This window comes from Acomys russatus, chromosome 6, assembly GCF_903995435.1.
Source record: "Acomys russatus chromosome 6, mAcoRus1.1, whole genome shotgun sequence".
NCBI classification, from domain to species: domain Eukaryota; kingdom Metazoa; phylum Chordata; class Mammalia; order Rodentia; family Muridae; genus Acomys; species Acomys russatus.
In genome coordinates this window covers 16,293,742-16,321,050 of record NC_067142.1, presented here as the reverse complement: position 1 = coordinate 16,321,050, position 27,309 = coordinate 16,293,742, and positions in this window count along the sequence as shown.

The following is a 27,309-nucleotide window of genomic DNA, read 5'->3' as shown; positions in this document are numbered from 1 at the left end:
TGGCTATCCATCCTAAGGCAGCTGTGTATGAAGTACCCTGTGCTCTCTTTGCCAACATTATTAGACTTGGCTCTCTAATGGCCTAGCCCCCAAATTATATAATACTTCTTAATATACTTTTTTGACATAAAACAAAGTTTATGCAATACCTCCCTCTCCCAGACTTTCTTATTTTCTCTATAATCTTTATCTTCTGATTTCCTGTCCTCTCTCAGGACCCAATACTGAACATCCTGTTGATATGTGGTGTGGCCTAGCTCATTCATTGTGCTGAAGGCCAGTAAAATACCATGTCTCAAAATCAAAATTAATGGCACCAGGGAAACTAAGACTATATTGACATCAGGCTTCTAGATGCACACATATATACCTATGTAATACCCAGATCACGAGAAGCTCCAAAAAAAAAAAAAAAAAAAAAAAAGATCACCAGGACTTGCTACCAGCAACATACACAGGGTCCTATATTATGGGCCCAAGCTTGGGTCACAATCCTTCCCGATACAACAGGATAGGAGAGTGGCACTGGGCTTCAAGGGCAATGGGTTTATAAAGGGGAAAATCTGTTTGAGGATCACAAAAAATGTAGACCATCATGTCTGTTGTGTGGAGGCTGAGTCTTGAGGGGAAGTGTTTTTAGCTCAGAGAAACATTGGATGCTAATTGCATCTAATCACTCTGGTGGAGTCTCCGGAGACTGGCAGGTGCAGTTTACAGCAGTATGTGGTCATTCCTGCAATGTAGGGAGAAGGGTCACCTAGAGGACAAGTTCTCACAGAAAATACTGTCCAATTCATTAGTTACAGGACATACAGAACACAAACACACACAAACTATTAAAACTATTAAATCTAGTTAGTGTTTTGACTTCAAATCTAGCACACTTCTCTAGTTACATTTATTGTTTTGTTTTGAGATTTTCTTGTTCTCTCTGGTTCCTTCACAATTAAGCTTTATTATGATTTTATTAAACAAAGTTATCTTCCTTACAACCAAACTATCCTAAACAGGGAGGAAAAAAGATTAAGAAGAAAAATGAAACCTTCTGGGTATCAGTTCCGTGGGGCGAATCACTTGGCGTAATTGTCCAGGTTTCTCCTCTATCTGACAGAAGTCTGCACACTTCTTGCACATGCTCCAGTCTCTTCTTCTCCTCTGTCCCCCGTGCCATGGTCAGGAACCTCTGACCTCTCTCACTCTAATTTCCAAAAAGGTCATCTTCCGCCTAATCTAAGGTCCTTTTTGCAATACAATACCCTCCTGGCAGAGTCCCAGCATCCTGTCTTTTGTCTTGGGCTAAAACTTCTCTGTCTGAGTCAATCTAAGATCTTTATCTCAGTGGGGTCAAGGCATCCAAGATTACATTCACCTTGGGCCCAGCCTAAGGCAAGATCGCTCCTGGTTTTTTTTGGGTTTTTTGTTGTTGTTGTTGTTTTTTTTTTTTTTTTTTTTTTTTTTTTTTTTTTTGTCTTGGGCTAAAACTTCCTCTCTCTCTCTCTGAGTCTATTTAAGATCTTCAAGCCACCCAAGACTATGTTCACCTTGGGCTCAGCCTAACACAAGTTCACATTCCTTCCACATTTTCTTTTATTACATTTTTCTTAATTTCTCAAATGACCAAAAAATAGACTATGGTTTGCAAACAATATTTAATAATGTTTATAAATTTTACTCTTATGGCTTTAACACTATATTTTTATAACTTTCTAATCACATTTTTAAATTTTTGTGTCAAATGTTAAATAAAACTCATTTCCAAAGTTAGAAACACACCCTGAAGAAACCGCTTGCATTGTTGCTTTCACAATTTAGTAGATACTTGAATGTCTCTTTACTAACATAATATTTAATTTGTCAATTGTATCTGATTCTTGGTAGAATGGCTGTGCCTTTTATAATGTAGTCATAGTGTATTTGTTTAATTCTATTAATTTTTGTCCAATTTAAAATAAATTTAAGATAAAGATTGAAGTATTATCATAACATTGAATTTTTCTAACTAAATTCATTTAAGAAAAAAAATTAAGTTTTCTATTTGTCATCAGCTGCCTTTCAGAACTCCTTTGACAATATTACTGCACCAGTTTCTAATACACCATTGCAGTTTAGGATATTTGATACTAGCTCTGAGTGATGGACCTGAATATCTTGTTTCAGGGATCAGCTGAGGATGATGTCTGAACTCCTGCCTGAAAGGAAGGACAATAATCTAAGTTTAGGGTAGTCAAACCATCTACCAAAGGCGTGTATTTGGCTCAACTGTATAAAAAAACCCTTGTTTTTCAAAGCATATGTTTCCTTGAATAAAATTACTGTCACAATTGAAAAGTAAGTTATGAAAGTATCTTTATAGCAAAAGTTATATGATGCATAATTTATGTTTATGTAGGTATCTTTAAGAAAAGATGCAGTTATATGCATACCTACACAGAGACAGAAAAAGGGTGTCAAATCCTCTGGAGCTATAGGTGGACATGAGGATATGTGATACGGAAAAAAGTGGAAAATACACATTTTGTTGTATATGATACATTTAAATATTACTTTTTAAACAAAGAGATTTTTACTATGTTATAAAGGGTCTCCTTGAATGCATAAGCTATCTTCTTCAGCCCCATATCACCATGCCTTTGAGGAATTATTATGCTAGAGGTTTCATAATGTATTTTTCTTATATACTCACTAAAATAATGAGCCTTATTAGATAATTCAAAAGATGGTGATATTAATTAGTATGACATAGTATGTAAAACATGTTTTCCTTTTTCAAAAGTTTAATTTATTATAATTTATTCAGACTATATCCTGCTTATTATACCCTGGTTTGTATCTTATCATTCCCACCCTCTCTCGTTCTTCCACCTTATTCCACTCCCCTAGACTTCTGAGAGAAGATGACCTCCTACCCAACCATATGACCACAGCCTATCAGGTCTCAGCCAGAAAGACTTATTCCTCTTCTCTGTGCCCATTGGAACTCCCAACCAAGAAAAAGTGATCAAATTAAGGGCAACAGAGCTCATGTCAGAGGCCGTACCGCTCTCCACACAACCAAATAGAATGATCTCTCTAGTGGCTATATTTGAGCTACGGGTCTAGGTTTACTGCATGTATTTTCCTTAGTTTGTGCAACAGCTTGTGCAGGTCCCCTGGTTCCAAATCCGGAAGGGATGGTGGTCTCTTTGTCAGATTGTTGAACCCTGTGGGTCCTTCTGGCTCCGATTCTTCAGTATCACTCTCAGACCTCCACCTGGAGTCCAGGAATACATTCCAGCATCTGTCTCAGTTGCCAGCTGGGTGGAGTCTCTCCAAGAATATCTATGATGGGCTAATATCCATTTATGAGTGGGTATATACCATACTTGTCTTTCTGTGTCTAGGTAATCTCACTCAGGATTATTTTTTTTTTTCTAATTCCACCTATTTGCCTTCAAATTTCAAGATCTCTTTTCTATTTCTTTCTACTAATAGCAGAGTAGTATTCCATTGTGTAAATGTACCACAGTTTCTTTATCCATTCTTCAGTTGAGGGACACCTAGGTAGTTTCCAGATTATGAGTCTTACAAATAAAGTGCTATCAAATTAGTTGAACAACTTTCCTTGTTGTATGGTGGAGCATCTTTCACACATATGGCCAGGAGTGGTATACTTGGTTTTGAGGCAGCATTATTCCAAATTTTTTGAAGAATGCACCATATTGCTTTCCAAAGTGGTTGTACAAGTTTGTACTCTCACCAGAAATAGAGAAGTATTTCCCTTTCTCCACATCTTTGCCAGCATGTGCTGTCACTTTAGTTTTTTAACTTAGCCATTCTGGTAAAAGTAAGATGGAATCTCAGAGGTATTTTGACTAGCATTTCTGTAATAAGTAAGGACATTGAGCGTTTTTTTTTTCCCAGGTGTTTCTCAGCCATTTGATATTCTTCTTTTGAGAATGCTCTGTTTAGCTCTGTTCCTCATTTTTTAATTGGATTATTTGGTTTGGTGATGTATAATGTCCTGAGTTCTTTACATATTTTGGATATTAGCCCTTTGTCACATGTAGAGTTGGTGAAGATCTCATTGTGTGTAGGCTGTCCTTTTGGTGTCTTGACAATAACCTTTGTCTTACAGAAGCTTTTCAGTTTCATGAGGTCCCAATTATTAATTGTTGATCTTAGAGCTTTAGTTATTGGTGTTCTATTCAGAAAGTTGACTCCTGTGCCAATGAGTTCAAGTCTGTTTCCATTTTTTTCTAACAGATTTAGCGTGCCTGGTTTTATGTTGAGAAGCATCATTTGTTTAAGATGCTATCTTTTTTCCATTTATGGATTTGGCTTATTTGTCAAAAACCATGTGGCCATAGGGGTGTGGGTTTATTTCTGATTCTTCAATTCCATTACTTTGATCAACCAGTCCAGTTCTATGCTAGTACATGCTATTTTTATTACTGTTGCTCCATAATACATCTTGAGATCAGGATAGAGAGTGCTCCAGAAGATCTTTTATTGGTTTTTCTGTTATGTTATGTTTTGTTTTTTGTTTTTCCATATGAAGATAAGAATTGATCTTCCAAGATCTATAAAGAATTATGTGGGTATTTCGATAGGGATGGCATTGAATCTATAGATTGCTTTCTCATAAGATGGCTATTTTTACTATGTTGCTTCTCCAATCCATGAGATGGGAGATCTTTCCATCTTTGGATATTTTCTTCAATTTCTATCTTCAGAGACTTTAAGGGTTTTTTTCATACAAGTCTTTCACTTGATTGGTTATACCAAGATACTTCATCTGTGGTCATTATGAAGGGTATAGTTTCCCTAATTGATTTCTCAGCCAATTTGTCATATACATACAGGACTGCTACTGATTTTTTAAAATTAATCTTGATTCTGACCACTTTGCTGAAGGTGTTTATTATCTATAGGAATTCTCTGGTGGAATTTTTGGGGGTCACTTATGTACATGATCATAAAATCTGTGAATAGCAATACTTTGCCCTTTTCGATTCCTCTGTGGACCTCCTTGATATCCTTTGGTTGTCTTACAGCTCTAGCTAGAACTTCAAAGACTATATTGAAGAGATATGGAGAGAGTATGCAGCCTTGTTTATTGCTTTATTTTAGTGGAATTACCTTGAGTTCTGTCCATTTAATTCGATGTTAGCTTTTGGCTTACTATATATAGACTTTATTATACTTAGGTATACCTTTTATCTCTTATCTCTCCAAGACGTTAAGCATGAACGAATGTTGGATTTTGTCAAATTCTTTTGTTGTCATCTAAGGAGATGATCATGTGTTTTTCTTTTCTTTCAGTTGTTTTTTTTTTTTTTTTTTTTTTTTAATATAGGGGAATCCATTGATGGATTTCCATATATTGAACCATCCCTGAATGCCTTGGATGAAGCCTGCTTGGTCATGGTGAGTGGCAGTTTTGAATTGTTCATGGATTTAGTTTGTGAGCACTTTATTAAGTATTTTTGCATCAATGTTCATAGGAGAAATTTGTCTGAATACTTTTTCTTTGTTGGGTTTTTATGTGGTAAAGGTATCAATGTGACTGTGGTCTCATAGAATGATTTTGGTAATGTTCTTTCTGTTTCTATTTTGGTAACTTTACTTGGATTGGCCGGGTGACCTGAGGTCCGATCCACTAGTTTTCCAGACTATGGGGTCTCCGCTAAATACAAATAGCCAAAACAATATATGTGTAACATTCATGTAATTCTTGGTTCTTCTAGCTGTAGGCAGTTATTGTATATATATGTAATAATATAAATATTTTTAAAAAGATTAAAAAATAAAAAGATGGTTCTATTAATTAGTATGTTATAATATGACAAACATTGTTTTACTTTTTAAAATATTTAAAATACTATTATTTCTCTGTTATGTTACATAGTTATTAATGGGCAAGGAAATGTAGACAAAAATTTAGAAATTTTTTTCTAAATATGGATGGGTATCTTCCATTTTTAAATAAGAAATGTGGACACTGGAGTCACTTTCTTAGGCATTTTGAAATGCTCATCAGCAATCAGGGCTTGATGCTCTTCCAAAGTACTGTTTTAACTTCCAGAAATCACAGACGGAAGCTTGTGATTGCCTGTAACTCCCCTCTGGCCTCTGTAGGCACCAGAATACAACTGCTCATATACCCAGTAACAAAAGTAAACATTTTTTAAGTGAAAAGCAAAGTGATTTTTTTTTTTTGCCATATTTCTTTTCACCTTCCTTCCTGCTTTTCCCTTCCTTCCCTCTGACTTCTCCAGTTTGTAAACAAACTGTGTGATCTCATTATTGCTGGAGTCTCTTCAGGGTTCTTCCTCAGTGATTGCCATTTCTTACATCCTTCCTTCTCTGAGAACTTCCTGGCCATCGTGGTCAGTGTATGGTTTCTGCCGAGGATTCAATTGGGTTCCAGTGTGAGCAGCATATTTCCTTTTTCATGTCCTTAGATCTCTCTGAGACTTAGCAGAAAATCAAAGTTGCATAACTTCTATGTCCTCTCTTTTGCATTGAATGTCTGATTATCAGTGTAGTAGTGATGAAGATAGGCTTTAGGTGATCATCAATATGGCAATGACCTCCTAAGTGGCTGTCATATAAGACCCAAGATTTAAGAGATTGAAATTCCTATGTGACAGCAACTTGACACACCTCTGTGCTTTTGTTAACAACAGCCTTCAATTTTCCTTTAATCCTTTACAGACCCTGACTTAGATAAAATCAGACCTGTGATTTCAATTGCAACAGAATATCAATATAAAACTGAGTTGGAAGCTACTAAATATTAAGTATAGATTATAAATAAGACACTTAAGAGAAACAGGGACTCAGGAATAAATAAGACAACTTTGTTAATGGGCCGTGTTAGTAGCAGCATGGAAGACAGTAGTGGTGAGAGCTATATAGACCATGATGACTCAACTCAAGAGGTTCAGGTGGGAAGAATATTATTGGCTGACCTAGAGAACATTATTATGCTATTTTGGTAAAACTGTTGCTATGTTTTTGCCTTTGTCCTGAGAATTATTTGAGGCTAAACTTAGGAGTTTTAGATTAATGAATTGGCAGAGGAGATTTCAAGACAGCCTAATATTGACTGTGTAATGCATTTGCTAGTGATTGTTCTTGTGCAGATGTGTAATGAAAAAGAAGCAAGGCAAAAAGAAATTCAAAATACAGTTTTAGAAGCAAAGCAACTCTAGTAAATACAATATTGGCCACAAGTCTTCTGCTAAAGGAGATAAAAAGTTTAAAGAAATGTCTAATACTAAATGAAATAAATGGAGTAGTGACTTTGGGCAAAACAGAACTAGCTAATCCTGTGACATGTGAAAGAAAAATGTCTGAGAGATTTTTAGACCTTGCTGTTACATTCCAAAACAGTGGGGAAAGGTGGTGCCTGCCTTTAATTCCACCACTTGGGGGGCAGAGAGGTGATTCTCTGTGATTTTGAGCCCAGCATGATCTGAAAAGTGAGTCCAGGACAGCCAGGACTACAAGAGAACCCCTGTCTCTAAAAACGAGAGAGAGAGAGAGAGAGAGAGAGAGAGAGAGAGAGAGAGAGAGAGAGAGAGAGAGAGAGAGAGAGAATTAGACTCATTGAAATTTATTTTAAAACATACATCAAAAACATTACGACTATCCATAGAATCCATAGCTGGACAGAAAAAAATAATTTTCCTTGGTTTTTACTTACTTTCCTACCATATGTTAAGAACAACAACAACAACAACAACAAAACAAAAACAAAAACAAACAAACAAAAAACAAAAACAAAAAACATTTCCTCCCTTTCCCATTGCAATAAGCAAACTGCAGAGACAAAAGCAGCTGTTAATACCTCATAGTCCATTCTCCTATTCCTATCGCATCTGCATGCCACTAGGATGTCTTGGGCATTCCAGAGCCAAATGTCCACAGCCCTCAGGATATGCTTGACTTCATATTAAGTTTCTTTACCATCACAGAGGACCTTTGTAAATTATTACTCAGGTCATAGCACTCTAGTAATTGAGATTAAAAACAATTCATATCTGGCCATGCAACAACACAGTACCATCAGGTCAAGGTTGGCTACAATGGAAATCTATTGCAGATGCAAATCAAGGAGAGGCTCACATTCCATGTAGAAGATAATGGCTGCTTTATTCATATGGTTCTGGACTTAGAGTCAGGAAGGCTACCAGAGTAAAAGGACTGTGAGGTTTTCCTCCAAGGTTAAAGAAAGCAACTGAAGCAAGGCATATGGCAGAGGAGTGAGTCTATGCATGGAGGCCTAGAGAAACCATTACTGAAAGCTATGAAGGTAAAGCTTGTATTGTGATGAAGACCCCCAAAGTGAAGTCAAGATCATATAAACAGTTTAAACTATTATAGCCATGAAGAAAATAGAAAAATAGGCCAGGCCGAGATGAGTTTCCATATAATTCTGCCAGACTTTGAAGGAAGAACTAATACCAATACTCCTCAAATTATCCCACAAAATAGAAATAAAAGGAACATTTTCAAACTCATTCCTTGAAGCCATAGTCACCATGATACCTAAACTACACAAATACTCAACAAAGAAAAATAATTACAGACAAAATGTACTCATAATCATTGGTAGAAAGTTATTCAATAAAATACTCACAAACAAAATCCAAGAACACATCAAATATAACATCTACCATGGTCAAGTAGGCATAATCTCAGGGATGCCGGGATGGTTCAACATATGGAAATCCATCAATGTAATTCACCATACATACAAACTGAAAGAAAAAATCATATAATCATTTCCTTGGATACATAAAAAGCCTTTGACAAAACTCAACACCCCTTCATGGTGATACTCTTCGAGAGATAAAGGATACAAGGCACATACCTAAACATAATAAATGCTATATGCAGCAAGCCGATAACCAAAATTAAATTAAATAGAAAGAATCCAAAAGCAATTCCATAGCCACAGAAATAGGATGATTGATCAATAAAATCAAATAGAAGACTCAGAAATAGTTCCCATACCTACAGATAGCTGAGTTTTGTCAAAGGAACCAAAACCATACAATTGAAAAAATGAAGTATATTCAACAAATGGTGCTAATCTAATTGGATGTCTACATGGAAAAAAAATTCAAATAGAACCTTATTTATCACCCTAGACAAAACTCAAATCCAAGTGTACCAAAGACCTCAACATAAAACCAGATACAACAAATTTATTAGAAGAGAGAGTGAGAAAGAGCGCATTGGCATAAGAGACAATTTCTTGAAAAGACCACCAACAGCCCAGGCTCTAAGATAAACAATTAATAAATGGGACTTCATCAAAATGACAACCTACAGATTGGGAAAAGATCTTCACCAATCCTATATCTGACAGAAGACTTATATCCAAAATATATAATGAACTGAAAACATTAAACACAAGCAACAAAATACCAGGGAAAAATAGAGAACAGAGCTAAACTTAGAATTCTCAACAAAGGAATATTGGGAAGCACTTAAAGAAATGCTCAAAATCCTTAGTCATCAGGGAAATGCAAACTAAAATGACTCTTGAGAGTCCAACTTACAACTCTCAGAATGGCTAAGACCAAAAACTCAAGTGGCAGAACATGGTGGCAAGGATGTGGAGGAAGGGGAATACTCCTCTATTACTGAGGAGAGTGAAAACTTGTGGAATCAAAAGATTGGAAATCAATCTTGTGATTTCTCAGAAAAGTGGGGATAGTTCTATCTCAAGACTATACATATCCTGGGTATATTCCCAAAAGATGCTCCACCATACAAGGATACTTGCTTAGCTACATTCATAGCAGCTTTTGTTTGTGATATGAAGAATCTGGAAACAACCTAAATGTCCCTCAACTGAAGTATGGATGGAGAAACTGTGGTACATTTATACAACGGAATACTACTCATCCAATAAAAGCAATGAAATCATGAAACATGCAGGAAAATGGATGAAATTAGAAAAGATCATCCTGAGTGAGGTAACCTAGACCAAGAAAGACACACATGGTATGTACTCATTTATAATTGGATTTTAGCAATATAGTAGAGGGTAAATAAACTACAAGGCTCAGACCCAAAGAAGATATGTAAGAAGTAAGATATGAGGGAAGATGCTCAAATATCATGCAGCATGAGAGACAGAAAAGATAGAGGTAGTGTTTTAACAGATGGAACATGGTAGGAGAGGGAATGCATAAAAAAATAAGGGTGGAGATCAGACCTGGCAAGATAGAGGTGGAGAACAGAAGGCCTTCAGAGAAAAGCAAAATTGTGGGTGGGGACATCTCTGTGACAAGCTGGAGACCTAAGTCAGAATAGGCCTCTGTGAGGATATGAGGAGGAAGAGGACACCCTCTCACTGGACAAAACTCCTAGAAGAGGGGAAAGAATACAACAATCTACCCATAAAAGTTTTGTTTCAAAACTTACCCTGCCTACTATATGTGAAAGGATACAGATAGAGCAGATAGAACAGAGATTGAAGGAATGTCCAACCAATTCCTTGCCCACCCCAGACCCAACCCATGGGAGAGAGACAACCCCCACATTATTATCAATACTCTGTTATGCTTACAGATAGGAACCTAGCAGTAATCCTGTGAAAGGCTCCGCCCAACAGCCCTTCGATACAGATGCTGAGAGTCAAAACCAAACATTGGGCAATAAGTTGGGAGTCTTGTGGAAAAGGGAGGGAAAGGAGAAAAGGATCTGGCGGTGAAAGGAATTTCTCAAGAAGGCCAACAGAGCCAACTAAGCAGGGCTCAGAGAGGCTTGCTAGGACCATGCATGGACTGGACGTAGGCCTACTACACAGATGTAGCCAATGGGAAGTTCAGGCTTCATGTGGGTCAGCAGTAAGTGGAAAAAGCACAGTCTCTGTATAGGGACTCTGATACATCCTTTTTTTCACTTCTGGTGGTACTGCCCTCCCAGGCCACAGGAAAGAGGACATGCTCAGTTCTGATGTGACTTGATGAGATGGAGTGGATGGGAATTGGGGACCTCCACTTTTCTGAAGAATAGGTGAAGGTGGAGTGGGAAGGGAGGGAGGGTGGTAATGGGAGTGGAGCAATGATGGGGCTATTACAGGATGTAAAGTATATAAAAAGTTATAATTTGTTCCTATAGTGGAGATTTACCAGGAAATGACAAAAGTCATTGGCATGTATTCATCAAGTATTCTTCCCTAGATACTTAACATTAATTTCTTATAAGAATCATATGAGGACCTGGAATTCCCACTCTTGTAACCTTGGATAATTTCTGGTGAACAGTAGGGCACATACAAACCATTCTGAAGGGGTTAGCAATACTGTCTTAGCTATTTAATATTAAAGTCCATTAAATTAACTAATTAATAGATTAATTAAATTAAATTAATATAGTTTAAACTATTAAATAGTTAATTTTTAAATTAAATTAATTAAAGAATTTAATTCGATTTAAAAAAAAGAATCCTATGAGGTTAAACATTGCAGTACCACTTCACATCCCTTAGTCTAAGGTTGGCTCACTATCCTAGAATTGTATTGCGTAAGTTTTGGCACCTATGCTATGTATTATCCCGGATCCCAACAGCAGCATCCCTAATCAAGAAAGCCATAAAGCAGTGGCAGCACCAGGCACCTTTTTTTGGGCACATTTCTGTGTCCCAGACATTATGTAAAAAGTAACTCCTTTAATAAACAAGGGAAATAAACAAGGTAAAATTTGAAACTAAAAAAATTATGATTTGTAAAATGAGTTTTTACTTACTATAACTTTTTAGAAGACATGTTAGGGACTTGCACTATATGATGTTTCTAATACTGATCTTTGTCAGCCTCCACTTTCACATTACATCTCTTTACATCAATTAATTACATTTTCAAGGCATCAAAACAATGTTAGAGGAGTACATCACAAACATTCTTTAGGTGTTTTGAATCCCTGAGCTCTTCACTCTGTGTGATGGTCAGTGCTAACGATCCATTTATACAGTCTGAAGTCAGCTGGGAAAAGGGCCTCTGAGAATTTTTGCGAGTGGTTACGTTAGTATATTAATTGATGAAGACTGACCTATGTGGACAGCACATTTTCTGGGACTGTTGTCTGTGGTGTGAATAACAAAGAGAAAGGCAACTGAGCCTTAGCAGGCATGTGTTCACTCTCTCTCTGCTCTTGATTGAATACGCAACTGAGGATGGCCTCACACCCTGCTGCCTTGACTCTCCACATTGATGGACCATAATCTAGGAATAGTGTGCCAAATGTACCCTTCTCCCTTGAGTTGAAGTTTTAGGATTGTTTCATCACAACAACATGAAATAAAACAGAAACATTGTCTGATCATTACTTCAAATATTTTCAGCAGTGTGGAAGTAGTTTGTAATATTTACTGCTGGAGAGTTTCTGAGGTCAGTTTTCAGCAGAAGTGGCTCAGCACAAGGGGATAGAATGAAGGAAGACATGCAACCAAAGTAATTTGCCAAAACTAGATGTGTTACCATGGAAGGAGACCCAGTTTGTTTTATTTCTTCTCTTAGATTGCTTTTTTTTCTTCATAGCTTATGTACCTGTCACATGATTCAGAAATTTAAGTTAATATCATAATTCCTTAGTTTTATCAGCCATTTTAAAGCAACCATAAACCTATGTATTTCAAATCTGCTACACGTTTGAGAATGTTTTTCCATACAGACCATCTTATTCCTGTCTTTTGATATATAGAAGGCAAATGTCTAATATTGCAAGCAAGGCTGTCAGCTCTAACATTTTTGTTATATTCATCACTATAAACTTATTCAGCTGCAGGAAAAATAGCTCAATCCCATCTGGTATTCTTTGTTTGCACTATAGGAAAAAATACAATTATCCTCATTTTGACTCTTTTACCTGAACTCATAAAACAATCGTTGAAAATAAATAAATAAAATAATTCCTCATATTATGAGTCTGAAACATTTGTTTAATTGCTTAATTAGACAAGAGAAAGCTGCAGTAGCTAGTTAACAGTGATTCAGAAGGAGAAACCTACAAGGATAGAAGGGAGAAGAGAAAATACTCATACTCACATGGGGTCATCTTATAGCAAGTAGTTTACATAGAGAAGAAAACATAATTTGAATCTAGATAAATTAGTGTAAGGGAAGATAGTTTGATCAACAAAATGTTTGCTATGCAAAATAAATCCCCGAGTTCCATTCAGTACTGACACAAAAAGCCTGACACAATGTTGTGTGTCTATAACCCCCTCCTGTAGGACCAGAGACAAGATGATCCCTAGCACTGTCTTTGACTGTGCACTGGACGCCACACTGGTGAGCCTCAGGTTCCTGTGAGAGACTGACTAAAATCAATAAAGGAACAAACAAAGAAATAAATAAGATAGAGAATCAGTTGAGGAAGACAACTCCAGCCTCCACTGATAGGCAAACCACACACACCTACATGTTTAGTGGATTGCTGCAAGTGCTACAGAGAACAACACAGTCAAGCCTAGATGTTAATAAGAAGAACCTGCTCTCATTCAGAAGATAGAAAATCCGGGGTTAAAATATAAACATCGATCATATAAACAGCTATAATGTTTAATTAATTAAATAATGAATTATTTAAAAACAATGACAAGGACAGAAAAGACTAATCACAGATTAAGATAGGTAGACATGATCATTTAATTATTGTTTCATAGGAGTTAGTCAGAAAAACCATTTTTCTGATGTGAACAAATGAGGTTGCTTTTTGGGGTTTGGTTTTGGATTTTGGTTTTTTTTTAGACATGGTTTATGTGTGTAACCTTGTCTCTCATGGAACTCACTTTGTAGACCAGGCTTTCCCCAAACTCTGAGATACATGAGCTTCTGCCTCCTGAGTACATGATTTAAAGGTGTGTTCCACCACTGCCTGGCATAAATAAATGAGGGAAGACAAGAAAAAAACAGTTAGGTATGAGGTATGAGCTTTTGTACATTTGTTTTAAAGTTGTAATCTATGGATGATGTTTATGGTTAACCAATATAACCCTAAGGGCTGAACAGGTGACTTGGTAATACGCTTGCATCTGTGTTCAGGTCCCTAGCACCCAAAGAAAAGCCTAGTGTGGTTGTGTTCACCTCTAATCCTAGTGTTGTAAAGGGAGAGGTAGATGGATACCTGGAATTCTCTGGGCAGTCTGACTAGCTGAATCACTTAGCATCAGTTCCAAGTCCAGGGAAATTTTATTGTTATTGTTCAAAATTATTAGCCATAGAGCCACTGAAGAGAAACCCAATATCAGCCTTTGACCTTTACATTCATGTGCACACACACACACACACACACACACACACACACACACACACACATGCATACCCATGTGCACACAACTACACCCATAAACACACATAGATATAATTTATGCATACATACATATATACATTTGTACATACACACACACAAACACACACATTCTTAAATTGTTGTACTCTTCTTCTTGTGCTTACTGATGTCATGTTAATATACCATTTCAACTAACCTTGGGGAAGAGTGTTTCACTGGCATCCATGGCTTTCTTCCTAGGATTGCTTTTTGACATGACTCTGGATAAGCATTACTCCCAACAGTGTTGCCACACAATTCAAATTTCAAGTGCAGAGTGAAGGTAAGCAAGAGAATCTGAGTTCAATTGCCAGAACCCAGGTGAAAGAGCAGGTTATGATGGTTTGCAACTGCTATCCCAGTGCTGGAGAAAAAAAGAAATGCTGATCTGTGGGGACCAATTGTCTTCCTAGCCTGCATAACATCAAGTCACAGGTTCAAGACAGAGGTCCCATCTCTTAAAACAACTGAATAACACCTAAAGAAAAAGATCCCAAACTGACCTCAGGCTTCAACATGCAACATCTCCCAAAGGTGAGCTTTGACTTCTGCCAATGGACACATGTGAACATACCACGTACACACAGATAAATATATATGTGCACTTTCTCCTCCCCAGATGTGGGCTACAAAGAGCTGTAAGTGGGAAACAAAAAGAGACCACAGAGAGTTTTGTGCTGATCTCATTGAAGAACAGCCATAATTCCTGTCTGCTCTTATATTCATGTAAATTAGGCCTGCCATTTTAGAGTACGTGGCATGAGCCTCACTCTGATTCACACCTAAAGATTTCCTCAGAATGGTAGAAGAATCCCACCTCTGGTATGAAAAGCAGATGAGTTTTTAAACTGGCAAGGTCTCAAGTATTTTGGAAATTTAAGGGGAAATTAAGATGTAGTTCAATTTTCTAATTTCCATTAAGAGCAAGCTGCTGCTCTCCTCAGCAGTAGCCTTAATGCTGGCTTCTGTGATTAACTAATGTTGGGAAAGCATTCTGTTTTTTGTTATTAAGGAGTCATAGAAAATATGGTGCTTAATTATTCAGAAGCCCTAGGGGCCACTGCTGATGCTCAGATAAAAATAAACCCTCAGCTTCAAGACACCAGCAGGATGGAAGAACAAATCATACCTTTATTTCATTTGTGCCTGGGAAATGATTTCAGGAAAGACTATGATAATCAGAACCTTGCTGCAGTCTGGTTCTCTGAAAAGTGACAAATTAGATGTTAATGTATTACATACCATTGTGCTGATGCTTGAAAGGGACTATGCCACCTAGGGCTAGTTTCTTTGCGTTGTCTGCCTTAAGAGGATTCTGAGAACAGGTTCCAAAGAGAAATCACACTAAGCCACAGAATCTGTCTGTGCAGATTCTACCTCTCAAATCCCATGCACAAAGCATTTCCAATTATTGCTTGCTGCTGTCCTTCATCAAAAGAGAGGCAATTTGTGGAATTATTCAAAACAGAAAATGGTGAAGCTTCTACAAATGCCTGAAGTAGCTTACAGATCTCTGAGTTCAGTGAGACCTGACTATTTCATTCTACACATGGAGTAGGAGTAAATATTTTGCCACTCATATAAATAAAATGAGGGGCTCATTCCTAGAGTAAAGAATTCTAGAACTTAACAAAATAAATACAGAAGGGAAAAATGAATGTGATAGACATTTACCTAATTATATTATGCATATAGCTAATAAATACATTAAAAGGAAGAGGTAGAAATACTAGGCACTTAACAATGACATTTGGGGACACTCAAGATGGCAGTGGTAAGGGCATATTTCATCTTAGTTTCAGAAATCAGAGGCTGGTTAAGGTAAGTAACTTAGTGGCTAATTCGAAAATGCCAATGTTGGTGTTTTCTGGATGGGAGCAGTCATCTCAACAGCTGGGGAAGCACAGGTCCAACCCACATACACCCTGCTCACCACCCACCACACACACACAAACACACACACACACACACACACACACACACACACACACACACACACACACACACACACACGCCATCTCCCTGGTACAGGAGTCATAAAAGTTTCTAGATTCTGCCTAAAGTGAGTGGGGCCCCCACTACCAGAATAGACAGAGGTAGTGGTTGAAGAGAGGGAACAAGTTACGAGAGGGAGCACAGAAGATCTATGGGTGGAGATCAGACCTAGTAAGAGCAAAGGGAGGGAGGCAGGAGGACAAAAGCCCAGTAAAAAAAAAAAAGTGAAATTCTGGGCAGGTGCATCTCTGTGACAAGCTAGAGACCTAAGTCAGGTTGGCTCCTGGAAGGATATTGGTGTGATTCTACAAGAGACTTTTAATAGCAGGGGTCATAGAGACTGTAGAGGACACCCACTAATTAGATAGGACTCTTAGTGGAGGGAGGAAAACATCAACTAACCCACAAAAACTTTGACACAAAATTCACCTTGCCTACAAGATGTGTGCAGATAAAGACAGAGAAGAGATTGAATGTCCAAGCAATGCCTTACTCAACCCAAGACCCATGTCATGGGAAATAACTAACCCCAACACTAATAATAATAAGCTGCTATGTTTGCAGACAAAAGCCTTGAAGAGTTGTACACCCAGCAGTGCTGAGACTCACAGCCAAATTAAGAGGTAAGTAGAGAGTCTTCTGGAAAAGAGGCTAAAGGAGAAAAGGAACTAGAGGTAACAGGAGCTTCATAAGTAGGTCCACAGAATCATCTAAGCAGGGCCCAGATGGACTTGCTGAGACTGAATTATGAACCAAGGACCTTGCATGGATTGTGCCTAGGCCCCCTACAAAGATGTAGCCAATGTTCAGCTCAAGCTACATGTGGGTCCTCTAGAAAGGGGAGATGGAGATCTCTCTGACATGAACTCTGTTGCCAGCTATTTGATCACTTCCCCCTGGCAGGACTGCCTTGTCCTACTTCAGGGTAAAAAACATGCTGAGGCTTGATGGGACTTGATGATCTATGGTCAGTGGGAAGGGGGCCTCCTCTTTTTTGAGGAATAGGGGAGCAGGAGAGAGGGAAGGAGGGTGGGACTCAGAAGTGAGGTGGGAAGGAATTACTACCAGGATGTAAAGTGAATTAATGAATGAACGTATAAAAAAATTAAGTCACAATCAGACACCACTTTATTTCATTAGGATGGCAGAAATAACAAGAAACATACAACACACACACAATGTATCATAACTATTATTGAGTATGTATGAAATAATGATATATTATTGTGTAACATTGTGATATAAAATGATAAAAGAGATTTTTAAAATTATATGACAGTTTTTAGAAAAATTTGAAGACAATTTATATATGATTCAGTGTTCCACTTATGTATACTTACAAAGCAATTGAAAACATTCTCAATTATGTATCTGTATATAAATACCATAGTAACATAATTAATAGAGAAATATTAATTTTTCACTTCTTAAAATTTAATCATGTTTTTCACAGTCAATACATGTAAACACTCCTTAGTTTGTTGACTTCAAAGAACTGTCCATGTTCTCTTTTCTATATTTTCTATTTCTTACTCTTTATTTCCATGCTTCCCTTTATAATTTTGTTCTTTATTTCTCATGTTTATTTGTAGAGTGTCTTTTCATGTATGTGCATGGAGGCCAGGGAAAGATGTCACATGCCCTACTCTATCACTCTGTAATTATTTCCTTGTGCTATGGACTCTAAAGTTAGGTCTAGGCTGGCATCCAGGAGAGCCATGGCAATCCTTTCATCTCTACAGGTGCACATGCACACCTGTTAGGCTTTTTGCATGGATGTCAGCATTGAAATTTAATTCTTCATGCATGTTCAGGAAATACTCTTACCGAAGTACATAGCCACCTCTACTTTTATATGCTTACCTTAGGTTTGGTTTTCTTTTCTTTGCCACATTCATAAAGTGGAAGATGAAGTTACTGATTTAGAATTCATTTTTTTAATACAAGTATTAACAGGTATGGAAGTTCCAGCATGGCTTTAGGTCTACTACACACCCTGCCTTTCAGGGACCACGGTGTACTTTCTGAATTTCTCTTTCCATTATTACTTGGAACTAGGTGTCTAGGAAGACGTCATTTAATTTTTTCATTTGTAACATTCTTAGATGCTTACTTCTTGATAATTTGGACTTTCGTTTCATGGAACACATAATATATGCCCATATTATTATCTTCCTTTAAGTTTCCTTAAGTTTATTTATGTACATGTAATTCTGTACAATATTCCACTGGTTCTGAAGAAGTAATTATAAGCTATTAGTTTAGGTGGAGTACTATAGATATGTCTCTTTCATCTCATTAGTTTATTGTACTACTTAAGTTTTATACATTTTTTAAATGCTCTATACGGTATTTACACTTTACTTTTACTTATGATTATTGTGTGTGCATGTTAAGGAATGTGAATATGTACCAGGACAAATGTGTGAAAATCAGGAATCAGTTCTGTCCTTCAAATGTGGCATCTGAGGATGGAACTAAGGTTGGAAGGCTATGCAGCAAGTGTCATGTGTTAAACCCAGATTGACAATGTGTGCTTTTTTTTTTTTTTTTTATGGCTGGAATAATTAAACAAGTAAAGTTTTTTGAGTATTGGTACATCTATATCTGTATCTTCCAATTTAGTTTTGTTCTGTGTCTAATATCCTTTTGGTAGTGCATTTCTTCCCTCTGTGCTTTAATATTTAGGACATATTTTCTGTTAAAATATTTTATTTTCTGTGGCAATATTTTATCATATTTTAGAATATAATTTTGGCTCATCTACCATTTACAGTTTCACTCAGAAGACAGAGGCAAGTGAGTTTCTGAGTTGAAAGATAACAGTGCATATTAAGAGGTTTGGGACAGCCAGGGATACACAGTGAGACCCTGTCTCAAAATGAATAAACAAAAACGAATAAGGGACAAGAGTAAGTGATGAAGAGGAATTGCTGTACTGCTGGAGGACTTGGGTTTGACTGCCATCACCCACAAAACAGCTCCACCTGTAACTTCAGCTTCAGAGGTTTCAACAATTCTTACTCTTAAGAGTACCAGGCACACACCCAGACACATATACACATGCACACACTCACTCATACACATAATGTAAAAATATATAATTTTTTAAAAAATTGCTAACTGCATCTCAAATGATCAGAATTAACTTCAGAATTATACTTGCTTAATTCTAATGGTGGGAGGGAACATTGAGCTTATATTTTTATACCCAATGTTTTCTCCATTGGATATATTATTCACAAACACATACACACAAATACACACACACTCACACACACACAAACACACAGATACACACACACATTACCTGCTTCAATCTCACAAAAACAACAATAATGTTTTATAATGCATTATCTATATTTATTCTATAACATATAATCATATATGTATATAATCTATATTCATTATCTTATCAAGCTACATTCTTATTTTAATGTACAGACACTTGACCCATTTATGAAACCTGTTTATATTTTATATGACATTTTATCAAAAATGTTATACAAATATGATTACACGTTTTCTTTTTCAATGAATCGAAGGAAAGAGGAAAATAAAATCTATTAATTTATTTAAATAAGTAACTGTATTTATCAGTGTTTCTTATGTGTTCTTCTGGACTCATTATTTTATCTTCATTTCCATTTTTCATTAATTTATGTGTTTAATCAACTTACAGCCTAATTTCAGCCCCATCGTGTCCTTTCTTTCCTCTGAATCCCAACTTCACATCTCTGTCCCCTACTCCACTTTCCCTTCTTAGTAGGAAGCATCCAATGGATACCAACCCCTCCCCTTGTGAATCAAATCTCGGCAGAAATAAGCATATACCTTCCCAGTGAGGATAGACAAGGGAACCCAGCTATGGGAAAGGGATCCAGAGGCAGACAACTGGGTCATAGACAAGCCCCTGCTCCGACTGTTAGGAGACCCAACAAAGAACAAACTGCACTTCTGCTATATATTTGTAAGGGGCCTATGTCCAGCCCATGCATGCTCTTCTGTTGGAGGTTTACACTCTGTGATCCCCAATTGGCCCAGGTTAATTTACACTGTATATCTTCTGTGCATGTCCTTGACTGCCTCCAGTTAGCTCAGTTTTTCCTTCTGCTCTACCATAAGATTTCTTCAGTTGTCTGTGTATCTCTGCATTTGTTTCCATCAGGTGTTGAATGAAGTCTCTCAGAAAACAGTTATGCTTGCCCCTCTCAGAAGAGTATCATTAAATGTGTCAGGATTGGCTCTCTCCACCTGGGGTGGGTATCGACTCAAGCAAGTCATTGGTCAGCCATTCCATCAATATCTGCTTCATCATTATTCCTACACTTCTTGAAGGCAGAAAAAAATTTGAGTGGAAGGTTTTATGGGTGGGTAGGTGTCCCCTGCCCTCCACTACTAGAAGTTTCATTTAGCAAAAGGAAGTGGTGGCTTCAGGCTCAATTAACAACCTACCCCTCCTCCCTGTGCCCTGGCTGCTAAAAGTCTCAAGTAAGGTCACTCCCATGGATGCCAGGAGCCTAACCAATCCCACTGATTTATGTTATCTTTCCTACTCTTCTCCCTCCCCACTTTCTCCACACCTGACAGCGACCATTGCTCCCATCCCTCACCCTTCTTCCATCTACTTTACATGTCTCTTTTAATTCCTTTTCTGAGTGAGACTTAAGTGTTCTTCTTTGAGCCTTCCTTGTTACTTAGCTTCTTTGGCCTGTGGATTGTAGCATGGTTATCCCGTATTTTATGGCTAATATCCACTGATAACTGAGTACATACTAAGTGTGCTTTCTGGGTCTGTGTTACCTCATTCAGGATGTTATTTTCTAGTTCCATCCATTTGCCTTCCAATTTCATGATTTCCTTGTTTTTAATAGCTGAGTAGTATTCCAATGTGTTAATGTACCACAGTTTCTTTATCCATTCTTTAGCTGAGGATATCTAGGTTGTTTCCAGTTTCCGGCTACTATAAATAAAGCTGCTATGAACATAGTTGAGCAAGTGTCTTTGTTGTGTGGTGGAGCATCTTTTGGGTATATGTCCAAAAGTAGTATAGCTGAGTCTTGAGGGAGAATTGTTCCCAATTTTCCAAGAAAATGCCAGATTGATCTCCAAAATAGTTGTAAAAGTTTTCACTTCTACCATACTTTTAATAGTATGTCCTTTCATATGTATCAGTAACACCAAAAACAATCTTGATTCATGATTTTTGGAAATATATTGCTTTCATTTATGAAACAATTTTATTGGCTATAAGAATATTTGTCAGCTCTAAATAAAACATATTCAGCATATTATCATACAGTGTAGTGGCCAATACATTTTCACATAAAGACCTTTTAAAGACTTACTTTTTTTTCCTGGCTTGCTATCAATCAAGTCCAGAAATTTGCCCCTTCCTATATAAGTGCTGTACCACATCATTATATATTGTTACCCTCTCAAATCTTACTTCTTTCAATTTCAAAATGACATTCTGGTTTTCTTCTTTGGTTTTCAACCTTTTTTTTTTTTTAACTTATGTTGGATTTTCTGCTTAGCTTTACTATCATGTTTATATCACATGAATCAAAATTATGTAGGACTAGTGTCTTAAAAAAATGAGGAATTATCTAGGTCAGGTTGGCCTATGGGTCTTGAGTTACTGTCTTAATCATTAATATATGTGGAAAGGAAATAGCCCACTGTGGGCTGCACCGTTTCTTAGGCTCAGCTCTACACTGTGTACAGTGAGAAAGCTAGATAGCTAGATAGCAAGCAAGCAAGCAGGCCAGCATAAAGGTGTTTGTCTCTGTTCTTCACAATGCCTGTCATGTGACTGTTGTTGTGTTTCTGATGTTATGTATTCTAGCCTAGAATTATAAGTAAAGAAAAATGCCATCCTCTCCTAAGAAACAAAAATAGGAAATGGAGTATAGTCTCATCACACTGTAACATTTTGTATTCTGCAGTTGTGATGATAGAAGTTTGGTTCTAGATCAGTTCCAGTGATCTAGACTCATGTTTCTTGTCTTTTCTTATCAAATGTACTCCCACTTATATTTTAGAAATTGCTTTGCAAACATTTCAATATACTCACTTATATATATATATTTCAAATTGATTGATTGTGCAAGATAACACAGTAGTGCACATGATTCTTTAAAACTAAACAATCATCAATATTAGTCACTGAGTCAGATCAGCAAATCATCTTTAAGGTACAACCATGGTCTTTCTGTTAGTCTAGATTGGCTAGCCAGAAATTCCTAATGAACTACCAGTCCCCTTCTCCCAAGCACCATGGTTTCAAGTGTGCAACATTATACACAGCCATTAACATAGGTTCTGGAGAGCAAACTAAGATTTTCACGCTTGTGTGGCAAGTACTTTTCTTTGCCTCATCTCCAACCATAAACTTTGATGTATTAAATCAGTTCCATATCCCAGTGTCAAAATCAAACAATTTTTCTGGCTTTGTCTTGCTACTCTGATGCTGCACATAGAGCAGTTTATTGGTTTTCTGTACTTCCATATCTTTCAAGAAATATTAAATTAGCAAATTACTTTTTTCCTAACACTTCTAAAATATGTTTACAGTTCTCTTAAGTAAGGTTAATGTAGAGTTTTTATCCTGCCTGCTTCAAATGATTCTTCATAAAGAACTTAAAATTTGATCTTCGTATGAATATTATACTCTTCATGCTAATTTTGTGTGACATGTTTCTTCAAATGGAACCATTCTATTAAGGAAGAAATAGCTGTATCGTATTCACTGGGTTTGTGGATTACTATTTTGTAACTGGTGGTAATTTTATCACTTGTCCCTTATTAATATCTGTAAGAAATTTCTATCTTTGCAACTTTGGAGAATAATAATTTCTAAGATTTTAAAATATTTTTTTTCACAAGACAAAGTTTTTTAAAATGTGTATGTATGTGTCCATATCTGTATATATGTGTGAGTCTACTTGCACATTAGCAGACTGTGTCAGGTTTCTTCCTCAAGAATTGTTATCTTAAAGAAATAAAATTAAATGTATAGTTATAGTTATTAAATAGTTTAATGTTGTTCAAACTATTAAAATAAGGAGCAGACTGCTTATATCAGACTCAAGACTGAGTTTACAAGTTCAATTTAAATGAAATATAATTAGCAGCTCCACAAAGTTGCTAAGCACTAGAACATTGAAGGAGAGATAGCTTTGGAAAGATTCTTAAGGTTGTTTACAAGAAATTTGGCTGTGCAGTGAGGATACAGGAGACTCAGGTAAAGGAAAAGGTTTTGCAGTGCTTTACAACGTGCTAACACTGGACCATTCCTAAGGGAATGTGTGTGTGTATGTGTTCTCCCCCCAATACAAATTTTTGGATCAGTGTGTGTGAGTGCATGTTGTATAAGTCCAGTGACCTAAGTTTCAATTCTCAGCACTCACCTTTAAACAAAGAAGCATTGTTTGACATGTATGTCAGGGTTGGAACCTCAGAGCTGTTGGTGTTAGGGACCTGAGGATCACATGAGGACCAGTTGCTAGCTGCCAGGCAGCTCCAGGTTCAATGCCAAACTATTTCAAGGAATTATTGTTGAGTATGATAAAAATAGGACATCACACATCATCTCCTAGCCTCTACTAACACATGTGTGGGCTCAAACATACACACACACACACACACACACACACACACACACACACACAGAAAGAGAAAGAGAGAAGGAGAGAGCGAGAGAGAAACACACTCAGCGTTTATTAATTGACATTCAACAGATCATTCAGCACATACTGAATGAATGGCTCTTACAATAGGAGAAAACATCTTAGGTCAAGACAATTTCATGAACAGAGAAGAAAACTCTGGAGTGCCTTTTCAGGCAGCCCACCACAACTATAAATCTTTGGCTACTTAGCAATAACTCTTCACATATGAAGTTTAAGAAAGGCTTCTTCAGAATTCTGGTTGTGCTTTGCAATGAGGAAGCTTTCAAAGAGACAAAATGAGTTTTACATGGTACAAATTTTTATATATGATGAATGTCTTTTCCCACTCCCATGCTGAAGTCTCAGTTCACTATCATTTTAGAACTCAAATTTGGAGATCTTATTAATGAAATAGTACATTAAAATGAAGCTCTTGAGGCTAGCCATTTTTCATTTAAGCCCCTAACAATGAGAATAAATTTGGATGCACAAAGAGTGAATGGAGATTAAACACAATCCGAGAGAGAGAGAGAGAGAGAGAGAGAGAGAGAGAGAGAGAGAGAGAGAGAGAGAGAGAGAGAGAAATCACAGGCCACAGAAGATGCTATGGGAAGGTAACAAACTAAAGCCCCAGGAAGACACAAGAGATGGTTAAGCTGTTATGATGTTTGCCTTGCAACCATGATTGCCTGAATTCCATCCCCAGAATTCATATAAAGAAAAATAAACAGTGGGTAATGGCCCATTCTTGTAATAACAGCACTGAGAGAGACAGGAGGACCCCTGAGGCTCACTGATCAAAAAATCTAACCTACATAGTGATATATAGTGGTATATAGTGATACATAGTGATACACAGTGATGCATAGTGATATATAGGCCAGTGGGAGACCCTGTATTAAACAGCAACAATAGCAACAGATACAAAAACAATAAAATAAACAAAGTTATTCAGTATCTGTGGATTAAGTTTTTATTTGACCTCTGGTCTTTTTACACATAAGAACACCAGTTTACCTTCATCACAAGAATATATTTCTTAGTTCCAGCAGGTAGATATGATTCTATAGAAAGATAAGGTAGAATAGTTAGATAATGTATTCAAAACCCTCAGACATGCAGAATATGTTATTTTAAAATGTTATTTTTTTTTTTTTTATTTTAAAGATTCACTGATAATGAGACAGGTTAAGTCTTGGCAAGAGCCAGCCTACCTCAAAGAGGATGATGCACATCAAAGAACATCCTTATGGAGATAGCCTAATATAAAAAGGGCAAGCTTGGATGCAGGCAGAGTCAGCAGTCAAACTCTGCCACTATAGGGTAAGCAAGTCCTCAACAGTTTCTGCCTCACAAATATGTCTGTCAGATACATTGGGCCAGAAGGCTGAAGAATATGTTGCAACATTATAGAGAGTTTTGGGTGACTATTCAAGTAGCAAGCTATCTCTGTTATCTTCTCATTTGGAAAGATACTAACCTGTACTCCCTGCATACTCATGTAATAAAGTTTATTACTTCACAAGTCTCTGATGGAGTTGAAGACCAGGTACCTTAGAATCCATGATATCCACTTCAATGTTTGCCTGTGTGTCTCAGCAATTGTTTGGACATCCTTCTGGGTGGAGTCTTGTAGGGGACCTCTATCATGGGTTCCCATCTTTTTCTGTCTCTTAAATTGATCCCAGTGTCTACTTTATTTGTCCTTATGAATCTTCTAAATGAGAATTAAACAATCTCCCTAGTGTCCTCCTTGTTATTTAGTTTCTTTAGATTTATGTATGTTGTGTTCATCCTATATTAATTGGCTAATATCCATTTATAAGTGAGTATATACCATGTGTGTCTTTCTGGGAATGGGTTAACACTGGAACTAGAAATGTTCATCCTGAGTGAGGTAACCCAGACCCAGAAAGACATCATTTGCCCGCAAACTTCAAGATTTTCTTCTTTATAATAGCTGAGTAGTATTCCATTGCATAAATGTAGCCTAGTTTCTTTATCAAGTCTTCAGTTGAGGGGCGTCTAAGTTGGTTCCCAATTCTAGCTATAATGAAAAAAGCTGCTATGAACATAGCTGAGCAAATTTCACTGTTGTATGGTAGAGCGTCTATCAGGTATATGCCCAAAAGTTGTATGCCTGGCTCTTGAGGATCACTACTCCCAATTTTCTGAGAATGTGCCAGACAGTTTCCAAAATTGTTGTACACATTTGCCCTCTCTCAAGCAATAGAAGAGTGTTCCTATTTCTCCACAACCTTACCAGCATGTGCTCTCACTTGTGTTTTTGATCTTAGTCATTCTGATAGGTTCAAGATACAATCTCAGAGTCATTTGATTTGCATTTCCACGATGTTGAGCTTTTCTTTAAGTATGTTTCAGCCATTTAATATTCTTTTGTTTAATTCTATATACCATTTTAAAAAACTGGTTTATTTGGTTTGTTAGTATTTAATTTCTTGAGTTCTTTATATATTTTGAATATTATCCCCCTGTCAGATGTAGCCTTGGTGAAGCCTGTAGGCTGTCATTTTCTTCTGTTGACAGTTTCCTTTGCCTTACAAAATTTATTCGGTGTCATGAGGTTCCATTTATTAATTGTTCATCTTAGAGCGTAAGCTATTTGTATTTTGTTCAGGAAGTTGTCTCCTGAGCCAATGAGCTCAAAGCTCTTCCCCACATTTCTTCTAACAGATTTAGTTTATCTGATTCTATGTTGAAATCTAAATCTTCTTGGACTTTAGTTTTGTGCAAGGTGATAAATAAGGATCTAATGTGTTTTCTTTTTTTAAAGTGGACATACAGTTAGACTAGTGCTATTTGTTGAAGATGCTATCTTTTTTCCCTTTTATGGTTTTGGCTTCTTTTTCAAAAAATCCAGTGCCCATACATGTGTGCTTTTATTCCTGGGTCTTCGATTTAATTCATTGATCAACTTGTATATTTCTATGCCAGTACCATACTTTTGTTGTTGTTTTATTGTTGCTCTATAATAAATCTTGAGATCAGGGATCAAGGTACCTCCAGAAAAAACTGAAAGAAAAAAACCACATGATCATCTTCTTAGATGTTGCAAAAGCATTTTACAAAATCTAAAACTTTTTTATGTTTAAAGTCTTCCAGAGATCAGGAATACAACTTACATACCTAAAAATAGTAAAGGCAGAATACAACAAGATTATAGCCAATTTCAAACTAAATGGAAGGAAATGTAAGTCAATTTCACTGAAATCAGAGATATGACAAGGCTACCCACTTTCTTCCTATCTCTTCAGTATAGTACTTGAAATCATAGCTAGAGTAATAC